This window comes from Triplophysa dalaica, chromosome 14, assembly GCF_015846415.1.
Source record: "Triplophysa dalaica isolate WHDGS20190420 chromosome 14, ASM1584641v1, whole genome shotgun sequence".
Lineage (NCBI taxonomy): Eukaryota > Metazoa > Chordata > Actinopteri > Cypriniformes > Nemacheilidae > Triplophysa > Triplophysa dalaica.
Window position 1 is genome coordinate 10,770,803 of NC_079555.1, and position 11,446 is coordinate 10,782,248.

The 11,446-nt window shown below is 37.4% G+C and overlaps 1 long non-coding RNA gene across 1 annotated transcript; it reads left to right on the forward strand.

Moving 5' to 3' along the window:
* The first annotated feature begins 31 nt into the window (after positions 1-31).
* LOC130435642 (uncharacterized) lies at positions 32-7,310 on the forward strand. The gene is made up of 3 exons (XR_008908826.1): positions 32-639; positions 1,912-1,982; positions 2,514-7,310. It is a non-coding gene; the product is annotated as an uncharacterized LOC130435642 (long non-coding RNA).
* Positions 7,311-11,446: the final 4,136 nt, after the last annotated feature.

Consider the following 11,446-nt stretch of genomic DNA (forward strand, 5'->3'; position numbering starts at 1 on the left):
TTGTTCTGTCATTGGACACGGAAGTGTTTGTCAAAGGTTTCCATGGAAACTTGTCAAGCGCTATTGCTCGAAGAGGTACGTGGCGCTCAACAGTCGTCTGTTTAAGCTGAAAATCAAACATTGGCAATCAGAAATTGTGTCATTCACGCTTACTTCACTACAAACCAAACGCTTGCCAAACTGCCGTTACGCAAGAGGTTTAGATATAATTTAAGATAACGTATTAAAATGCCGTTAGTGCTGACGTTGAATGAAATTATATTGCTTGTTAGCAAGAGCAGACACGTTGGGTAATTGTCACCAGCTATTACAACAATATAAGTTCAAAATTTGTTTCATGTAAAGGATGCTAATGCTTAAATGAAGCATTTGAAAGTCAGCGTGTGATACCAGGTGCGTCTCAATTTCGAAGGCTAACGTTAACGTTACGTACGCCGGAATTTGAATTTATCGTCCGGTATTCAGGTTTTATTTTTAGAAAAGCAACCGTTACATTTCATGTTAAAGAACGAAATTACAATGATTAACATTTTAAGAGCAATAAATGTTAATACAAAGAAGTGAGATAACTTTGTTGACGTGTGCGGTCGACAAAAGTGACCTTCAGATTTGCTCCAGACGCAGCCTTTCTGGGTTTAGGTAAGGTTAGCTAAATATATTGACGTTTTAATATTAAAATCAGTGTAATTTGATTATATTGGTACATTTGAGGTAAGATGTCAAGTAAGTGTGCCCAGTGCTTATGTGCACTTTGTATTAGATTACAGCTTTGTGGAAAGCAAACCTCATAATTCTCAATTTCAGACTAAATAAAAAGTAATATTTCATGTGACTTTTCTGCTTACTGCATGGTAGTTTGCTGTTGAATTTGTCTGGTAAATATAATTAAGGGAAGGTAAGCCGTAAATCATACTCTTACATTATCGACTACCTATCTTAAATCTTTGAAAAATGTCAGCAATAAACTTTGCTTAGAGAATCTTGGCTTGCAATGCATGAATGGTGTCACTAGAGGGCACTATAAGCTTATGAATGCAATTACGCTGTACTAAGGAGAAGCTGAAGTCAAATATTATTTTACAGTGAGAGATGCACGTATTGAAGAAATATACAAGATAATGGTATTATTTGCAGGACACGAGGAAATTATTTAATTTTTTTGTTATCGTACACAGCAGTTATTGTGTATATATTGTGTCTTTAAAGTTTCTGTCTTGTTAAAATTATGAATATACAAGGGTGCAGAAAAATGACAGGATTTTAATTGATTCTGTCTTATTTGATATAAATAATCTTATGCTTATTAATAAAGTCTTATGTTTGTTGATTGTTTGGCTTTTGTACGTATTTGTTTTGTCTAAACTCTTATTTGACTAGATGGTGTGTGTTTGTGCTTTTGCAATTTTGTTCAGTTGTTTGGTTTGTGCTGGGTCCTTTTAAGCAAAGTAGTACCTGTACATAAATTAAATTAAATCTTTATGTACTCAATGTACTTCTGGGATCTTGGCTGCAAACTGGCTGAGTCCAACTTAAAAGAACAGGCCCTGGTAGGTAGATGGTAAAGTTATTTTAATGATTTGGCGTCTCACTGATTACCAATACAGCATATCAGCACTTAATCTCTGTTGTTGTGCTTTCTTCTGGACAGTATTTGGACAGTATGATGAGCAATAATGTTTTTTCCCTGTTCTCTTATATACAGTAAAGTCTTTCCCTGTTTCCTTATATACAGTAAAGTCTGTGCCAACAAAGTGATGTCTTTTTTATTAAACATTATTAAAACATTGTTTGTCATGTGTTAGGTCATATTACATTTTTTTAAAGTGCTTGAAACATGGAATATTCTATAGTTTCTAATGCTGCATGTATACCTGCCATCCTGCTTCCTTCCTAACATGATCTTTTTTCCAGGCAAATCAGCTTTATGAAGAGCAGACCACCCAGTTCGTTTACCACCTGCATTGAGTACAAATATGGATCAGGTACTGTTTTCACCATATTGCAAAAGGACATCACCTTGGTCTAAATCACTGTCCTCATTTGTATCTACTTTGCTTTCTACAAATTCTGAGCATATGTTGTTCTTGTAACGTGATCAAAACAGCTGCTGTTTAAAGAACCTTATGTATGGATAAAGTCTATAGAGCGATCTGGAGAATTATGTTAGATTTATTCTATGTAATAACGAAGACCCTTTGAACAACATAATCAAACTGGTTGTTTATCTGCCTGGAAATATATGAATGAATTATAACTACATGAATTTATAGTGTGGTCTAAACTGTTGAAGCAACATTGAAAATATGGAATTCAAATACATGCATGAATTCAAATACAGATGCATGTTCAATTAAATTAATTTCAATTCAATTTTATTTATATAGTGATTATAACAATGTTGAATTGTTTCAAAGTAGCTTTACAGGAAAATAGAAAAACACAGAAAAAGGTAGAGTACAATACAGTTTTTAAATACAATAGTTATAATAAAGCAATGTTAATGGAATTTACAGAACTCTAGAGCTAATCTGATATCAGCAGCTCCTGGTGAGCAAGCCAACACTGCAGTGTGGCGAGAAACCAAAACTCCAATGATGATCCAATGGAGAAAAAAACAGTTTCAACCAGGAGGGTCTGTTCTCCTCAGACACATAAGCTGCACACAGAAATTTCCTGAGCTGGATGATTAGTCAGACAGCAGGTTCTCACAGGAGCCAGTTCAGACGGCAGTTCTCCACTACCTCCCAATTTTAAATCAAATTTGTTTTTGACATCAAACAAATACGGTTCTTTGAACAAAAGGTCTCATTTGCGTCTATTGAGACACACAAGATGCTTTTTGGAACGTTCTCAAATTATGCTGGGAAAACATGAATTATCAGGTTCAACTTGACTTGTCCATGCCAGCTTCAGTGCATGGATACATGCTTAAGTTTAATTTATAAAAGTACCTGAAGTCCACATGAAATAAAAATTGTCCATGTTAACTATAGCTTTGTTAGTGCATGTAACTAGTTTAGTGGCAAGAGCTTCATCTGTAAATGTCAATCCACAAAGTTTTTTTATGTCTTTATAGACTTTAATCAAAATCTGAAAATGGGTACTTGACAAATGAATCATACACATGTCCTATGGTGTGACATTTACATGGAATTTAGTGTAGCTTCATTGTAAGTTTTTTCACATTTATTGCCCTCACACCATGGGACAAATTTGCATATTAGTCTGTCAACTACCCAAATACCACTGTGAACTAGATTTCTATATGAAATGTCTACTTTTTAGTTCCAATCAATTTGCAGTGGGAAAAACAAGCCTGCCCCCCTGTGTTTTTCTCATTCTATATTCAGTTTCAGCTGCTTTAATTGAGAAATATATTTTATTTGAGAACAATATGGATAGTGTAATGTTTAATTTGTTTCATTAAACTGAATAGCAATACATATGGGAAACATGGCTACCTGCTTTACTAATAACCTACAGACAGGTACAAAAACTGAGGCATATTTTTGTAAGGTCACAATACTTGAAGGTAAAGGCATGAACCTGTATTTGCATAACAAGATGTCCTTGGTGATGTTGCATAGCTGTAACAATTGACCTCTAAACACCCTACACACAATCTGTGTGGCCCTATAAATAAGGCATAAGACTGATTGGAATGAATATATACATGTGGGTTGAAGAGTCACAGGGGTACCGCCGTGTGAAGTGCTGAGAGAGCCATGAGGACATGCGGCCAGCGCAAACTCCATATAGTGCAGATGGATAGAGGAGGAATTCTGCTTCAGCTCTCGGATGATTTATAGGCCAGGATAGGAGGGTGTGCATCTTAACATCTGCATGTGCGTGTTCGTCTTTATACTTGTGTTGCTGTGGGAGAGTGTTATGGATTCTGACTTGATTTCCATGTGGTGTTGATACGAAGAATGTTGTTTTCCCCCCAAGCTCTCCTTAGGGACAGTGTCAGAAGGTGTATGTTTGTTGAAGTAAAGGGACTTTATTATTTCTTTGTTTTTGTTTACATATTTGATTTATATTCAGTATTGTGAATAGTGTTGGGTGTAACTAGTTACTAAGTAATTAGTTACTTTAATTTATTTACTTTTCCCTTGGAAAAAGTAAAGTAATGGATTACTCAAATTTTTCTGTAATTTAATTAGTTGCCTCTGATGTAAATAAACTAAATGCTTTGTGTTATGTATGTGTGTGCAATAGTGCAATAGTGCAAAAGTCTAACTTTAAAATCTACGCTTTTATATATAATTCTCACATTGGTAATACTTTGGTCAGTTAATAATACTACTTTATGTAGTAATTATGTTAATTAAAAGTGCCATCTCATGTCTATCCTTGAATCATTTAACTAATCAAGGTTGATATAGGATATAGAAAGCAATTAGTAATAAGTAATTAAAGAGTAAGTAAAATGAAATCATGAAAATTACATTTCATGCAGTGGGTTATGTTGCCGTGTTTGAAAGTAAGCAGTCTGCCAAGTTGTAAGTCCGAAGGTGAATGAATAACAATGTTCATGACGCGTGTGCATCATGTCTAGAACCTGTGTTCTATGTTGTGAACCTAAGTGCAACTTATTTAAACTACCAAACGAGGAACTTCTGAGGAAACAATGGTTACAATTAATTTTTCAAAAGACACCAAAGGAGTATAACCTCAGGGTTTTACTAAGCGCAAGTCACTTCACCAAAGATTACTTCAATAATCTTGGCGCATTCCCTGCAGGATATGTTAAATGACTATTCTTGAAAGAGGGGGAAATACCAACTTTATTTTTGTCTTAACTTCAAGAAATATTTGAGTACCTTATGTCTGTGTTTAGCTAATGCACATAACGTTAACATGTAACGTTATTTCTGGGGTATTACAGTTTTTTTTCTAGCTATGAACCGTCTTATTTAAGCGTGTAACAACTTCAAGGAATGGGAAGAAGGAGGCGGGAACCGGCGAACATTTAAACAACTTTTTAATAAAATAAACAAACCACAAAACGAAAGTAAAATGAACATTATAAACATAAACATTATAAACCATAACGTAAAGTCCAGGCCTGGTCCTCTCACCTCGTACACTCCTGTCGCTCGTCCATTTATGCTTCCGATCTCCTCCATGAGAGATCATCAAGGCTCTCGTCCCGATATTACAACATAATAGTGTTTTTACACCTTCTTTGTACATAAACTTGTTGTTGGACACTCCATAAACCAATGTAGGACCTTAAAAATTAAATGTTACTTACTCTCTACTTTTTGGAGAGAGTAATTTGTACAGTAATCTTATTACACTATTGAATATGTAATTAGTAACTAGTAAATAATAACTTTTTCAGAGTATCTTGCCCAACACTGATTGCGAATGGGTGATGCATAGATGTGGGTTTGTGTAATGATGTGTTATTGTTGATTATATACCAGTCTGTTTGCGTCATACATGAATTGATGTTTTAGGTTAAATGCGTGCTTGTTTACTGAAGACCAAAGATGTTCATTCTCAGCATGCTTTTCCCCCAAAGGCACAGCGCTTTCATATCTGCTGGCTAAATGGAATCTCAGTTTTTAATGGACTTCTTTTGTATGCCAACAGGTCTGTTTTCACATGATGCATTTGCTTTTCTGTTGGTGTTCCGATAAAGTACACTCTATCTGCTTTCCCAAGCAATACCTCAAACAGGTTGTGTCAAGCTCAATATTCAAAGAGCCACAGTAGATGCTGTTTCCTCATTATGCACCAACCCCTGATTGACTGTGTGAGGTAATTGATTGTAGGCTGCTGTGTGTCCTCTTATCTGGACTGCTTAATCAGCAGGTGGTGAAAAACTTCTGGCATTAAACTCTAAATATGCAACGTGTAACATACTGAACAAGGACTTATTGTTTTGGAAGAACTTGCTGAACATAAAGTCTGGGTAAAGAGAGTTATGAGAATTCTTTCTAAACACATTATAGATGTTAGTTATGTTTTGCTGAAACACATTACAAAGACTTGTGGAGTTAAACCGTTAAACATTTTTCACCGATTCTCTGTTTAGGATTTTTTTGGGCAGGGCTAAAACGTTGGATCAATGACGCAGTTGAAGTTGATTGTCCGAGCATGCATGCCCCCCCCCCCCCACTAGAGCGCCTAGCATCAGGTGTCTGCTCAATTGCGAGCTCAGGATTGTAAGCTTTTCGCACACGCTTTCAGGCCCTCGCTCTGCCCAACCAATCAAAATCTCACGCCAAATAACAAGCAAATGGTAACACAGACGCGAATGGAAGGAGGATCACTGCGCGTTACTGCGAAGTGCTTCAGTGAACGATGTTTAATTAACACATTTCGAGACGAGCAAGAGCAGATAATCCACCGGGCTGGTTCGCTATCAGCAGTCCCAGCATCTACCTTATCAGCTCAAGAGAGAACCACTACAAATAGACAAAGCTGTCTCTGTTCATACTTGACTGCTTTTTTGAGGCTGCTAGCGTCTGTTTTAAATTATAATCCTATGGAGTAAACCGTGTTTTAGTCCTGAACGCTTTTTTAGAACGTCAGCGTCTTTTTCAGCAGCGCAGAGCGTCTTTTGAGATTGAAACATTTCAACTTTTCTGAAAAAACATCCTGTCAAGCACAAGGCTAACCAATGATGGAGACCTGCTGTTCCATAACAACATGCGAGGAATGTGATATGTGGCGAAGGCTCAAGCTCGAAAGAAAAAATAAGATGGCGGGCGAAACGCCCGTTGGAGCTTAAACAGGAAGGAGGAGAGTAAGCTTCATACAGCTATAAGCAAGGTTTATCATATATATATATCTTATATATCTGTGTTTTCTGAAGTCCACAGTCAATGCAGCAATCTACCAGGACATTTAAGAGCACTTTATGCTTCTTTCTGCTGACAAGCTTTATGGAGATGCTGATTTCATTTACTAGCAGGACTTGGCACCTGCCCACACTGGCAAAGTTACCAAAAGCTGGTTCATTGAACATGATGGTACTGTGCTTGATTTGCAAGCAAACCCGCCTGACCTGAACACCATAGAGACTCTATGGGGTACTGTCAAGAGGAAGATGAGAGACACCAGACTCAACAATGCAGATGACCTGAAGGCCACTATATCAAAGCAACCTGGGCTTCCATTACACCATGGGAGTGTCACGGGCTGATTGCCTCCATGTCACGCCACATTGATGCAGTAATTCATGCAAAAGGAGGCCCAACCAAATATTGAGTGCTTATAAAAGAACATACTTTACAGAAGCCCGACATTTCTGTTTAAAATATCCTTTTTTTTAATTGATCTTATGCAATATTCAAATTTTCTGAGGCACTGAATTTTGGGTTTTCATTCTCTGTATCCATGATCCTCCAAATTTCAAGAAATAAAGGCTTGAAATATTTCACTCTATGTGTAATGAATCTATATAATAAATGGGTTTTAAAAGTAACAAAGAATATTGACCTTTTTCATGATATTCTTATTTTTTTATACTATATACTATAATTTCAAGTTCCAAGCCTCCACTAGTTTCAAGTGAGGCCACTATTTAGAGGCAGTTTACACAAGACCGTTTTCAACCATTTTTTTTTTTTAAATGCCCCCTTTTGATATGAATCACCTTCCCTCACCCCACCCCTAAACGTAACATCACTGGCTTGAAAGCAGATTGTACTTCAACGTACAAATAAGTGTATGAATTCATATGAATTAGCCACCTCGTAAAATAGTTACAAAATCCCATGAGATCCTATTGGGTAAATGTATGTTCTGTCTAAACCGTCAAACGGACTGAAATGGATCGTCATTGCAGAAGGGAAGTACTTTTTCGCACTGTGATAAAGATTACAAAAAATCTAAATTAATAGTGTGCTTAAAAGTAGATAGGGTCAATTTTCATTTTATTTCAGGTTTTACGTCGGGTCATGACAGTCTGATAATAGAACCCCTACACGTTTCACCCCCATGTCAGTATCTCCAGGTTGAGGTGAAGACCCTTTCTTTAGAATTCATCATCTGAGCTTCATTGGAAACATCAAAGACGCTCCCAAAAGATGTGCTGTTTTACTCCAGTAAAAAAGGGGAGCTTTTGAAGTGTCACAGTTCAAATATGGCACTTTGCTTCAAACTAAAATTCAAGTGACATGGAAGGTGGCTTTCCAGGGTTGGACTGCAGTGCATTTTAACATGCCCCTACACTCCTAAAAAATGTTTCACTTGAAAGCTGGAAAGAAAATATGCGGTTGGCTCTTTCACAAAAGAGACAAGCATAATATCACCCTTCTGTTCGTGCTGCTGTGTTTAGTTTGGGTATTTCAGCACCATTTAACACCCACCAAATACAGGACTGCTTGTGCTTTGAGATTATATATCTGTGTAGCATCATTATGGATCTTCATTGTTTGACAAATCGTGCACCATTTTATGCTGTCTATCATCTTGATTTTCTCTTTCTGTTGACCTAATGGGCGAGCGCTCTCCTTCCCCAGAGCACTGACTGTAACATCTGACTCATGCTACATTAGACCTGCCGCTGTTAGCACGGGTGGGGGAATAACAACATCGAGAAAACATGTGCATTGTTCTCAGATCTGAAAATGGGGTCAGGCAATAGATTTCAGACCTGAATTCTGATTATTCCAGACAATGAACAATTGAAGACATTTGCCAAGGATGGTGGATACCGCTGGTCACCCCCAACATATGCTGGACCTCATGTATACACAGCTATGATCTATTCTTTATTGTTTTTTTCTGAATGCTTGCAACAGATGCAGGATCAGCAGTACTAGTCACAGCCATACTCATTATTATTCCATATAAAACCAACACTGACCTCACATCTTTCCTTCCTACACAGCTAGTCAACTTACAAAATAGGGTCAGGCTGTGTAAATGGGAGGCCGTGTTCCGGTCTCTCTCCTGCTCTGCCAGCATCACCCAGTGCAAATTGGGCCGCACGGCCCTAGCTGTGTAACTGACCAGTCACGTAGTCTTTGAGATACAACATCTAATAAACCACAAACTCTAGCATATGGGAAATGCAGCTTGGCATGAATGGTAATTTATTCTGTTTCCTTTTTCCCCCTACAAGCAGTTTTATGATGTCCTATCAGAGAACTTTGCTGAGAATGATCTGGTTGGCCAAACTTTAGAGGAAGGCATAAAAGAAGCAGATGTAGATAGAGAATGTGTTACAAGCCCTGTGGCACACATTTCAGAGTATGAGTCTTTTTAATGATATTCATGGCTCTTATTTGCCGCTCTTGATCTTTATTGCACCTTAGTCAGTTATTCACTTAATCGTATAGTAAATGAATTTCATTTTTCAAACTGGGAAGTTTCCGCTCTCAATTAAGATCAATTACATCCATGATCAGAGGAGTTAGCGTGATTCTATGGATATCCTTTTTTACTTGGTTTTGCGCAGGGTAATGGTTGTGTTTTGCTGGAGAAATATAGTGAAAATGTGAGAAATAAAGCAAAAATGGAGCATATTATTGACAGCGGAGACAGTTTATTGTTGAAGGTTTGCTTTGGAAGCCTAATGATGTGTAAAACCATTACATTGAGTTTGTGTGGTAGGATAGCAGTACATTATAGCCAATGTTCAGGTGTTAAGCAAGTTTGTACAAATTGCAAACAAGTTGATCGTTTCATTTATCATTAAATTCAAGAGAATTTGATCATGTATATGAGTATATTATGTATATTACTGTGATCATTTATTTTGACCCTGTGGCATTTTTCCCCAAAAAAATTGTGGGGTTCTGAAGAAAATATTTCCTGGAGTTTTAAAAAAATTAAATAGAGATGAGACTATAGACCTATTCGGAAACGTAAAAAATGCTGGTTCATCGCTGGTCCAGAGGAACTTCCTATTTTTAAACATTGCACAAATGTTTGAACAGAATAAACAAATATATATAACAAAATTAAAGTGTAACAAATATCTTTAAGATCAAAATCAAATAAAAAATGGAACCAGAAGTGCCTCTGGACCAGTGTTTACATATTCCAAATGGTCTGTACACTCTTTCTAAGAGCGGTCTTGTGTAGTCAGTCTCTTGACTGACGGCAAAAGTTGTTTGGAGGCTTTTGCAGTTCAGCCAAGACCCGGCTGTTTAAAAGAGCGCACTTATGTCGGACACGATAGCCTTGTGGTTAGTACTCTAAAATATGATGCTGTTGCGCTCCGGGCGACCCGAGTTCGAGTCCCGGCTCGTGGTCCGATCCCACCCATTTCCCACTTCATTTCCTGTCCTCTCATTGTTACTGTACTGTAAATAAAGGCAAAAAAATGCCCCCACAAAGCGCACTTATAGTCTGAGAACTTGTAAACGTGGCTGTTTCCTGGCGGAACACTAAAGAATTCCTTAGTTGAGGCTTCTGGTAATCCTGTTGAAGTCAGCCAATCATATTAGGTTTCACCACCCTTATTAATATGCAAAAATACATCAGGCGAGCAAACTGTGGTAGGTCCATGGATGTGCCGCCTAAGGCTAAGACTGATAGATTCCTGATATCATGATCAAATTACTCGAAATGTTTCATAAACAAACATACTAGCTGTGGGTGATGTCTGTGGATCGGTTTGTGAACGATGGCCGTTTGATTCCTGCAGAGTTCTGTGGGTGCAGATTCTGTGTGGACCTTATAATCAATTATATTTTACAGAACCTTCAATAAGATCTCTTAGTTTAACTAGGTGGTACAAAATGTAGATCTATGTTAGATCTTATTCAAATATTTCCCCCCATACAAAGCACATCAAGTAAGTCACTCAATTAAGGTCATGTAATACAGATTCCTTGGGAAATTTGTTCACCGTGATGAATCATCTGTAGGTTGTTTAGACTGAAGAATAGTTCCTCTGTGCTAATTAGAGAATGAAAAATTAATTGACAGCGATGCTGCTAATAAAAAAAATGAAATGTGCACTGAATTGTAGAACTCCTGCCAGGTTTGCAGCGATGTTGTGCAGTCAGCAGCTATAGTGATCCTTTTGAAGAACAGAGACTTGGACTTGGGCTTTGATTCGGTATCACATCTTGGTGTTACAAGCTCTCTGCCTCTCAGACTGTTTGATTAGCACTTGCAAGATGTTCCTTCACATCTTTTGACTTTCACATAAACAAAAGTTCGCTAACTACTGTGGGGGAGTTGGTCGACATCGTGGGCAAATAAAGTATAGATGAATGAATAAATTCAAATCTAGATAGAGGTCTTACGTGACTTTCTGTGTAGAAAGAAAGCTGTAAGACTCAGCGCTACAGGAGTGACTCATATCTCTTTGAAATATGTCTCGCTTTAGCTTTTGCATCTGCTGCTCCGTGACATCAGACCCTGTGAAGGCTGACTGTAATATGTAAGCTGGGGTCAGAGAATTTTGGTGGTGTGAGAATATATTTTTATTGAAATTTGGGGTTTGAATTGTGTGTATATGGTATCAGTT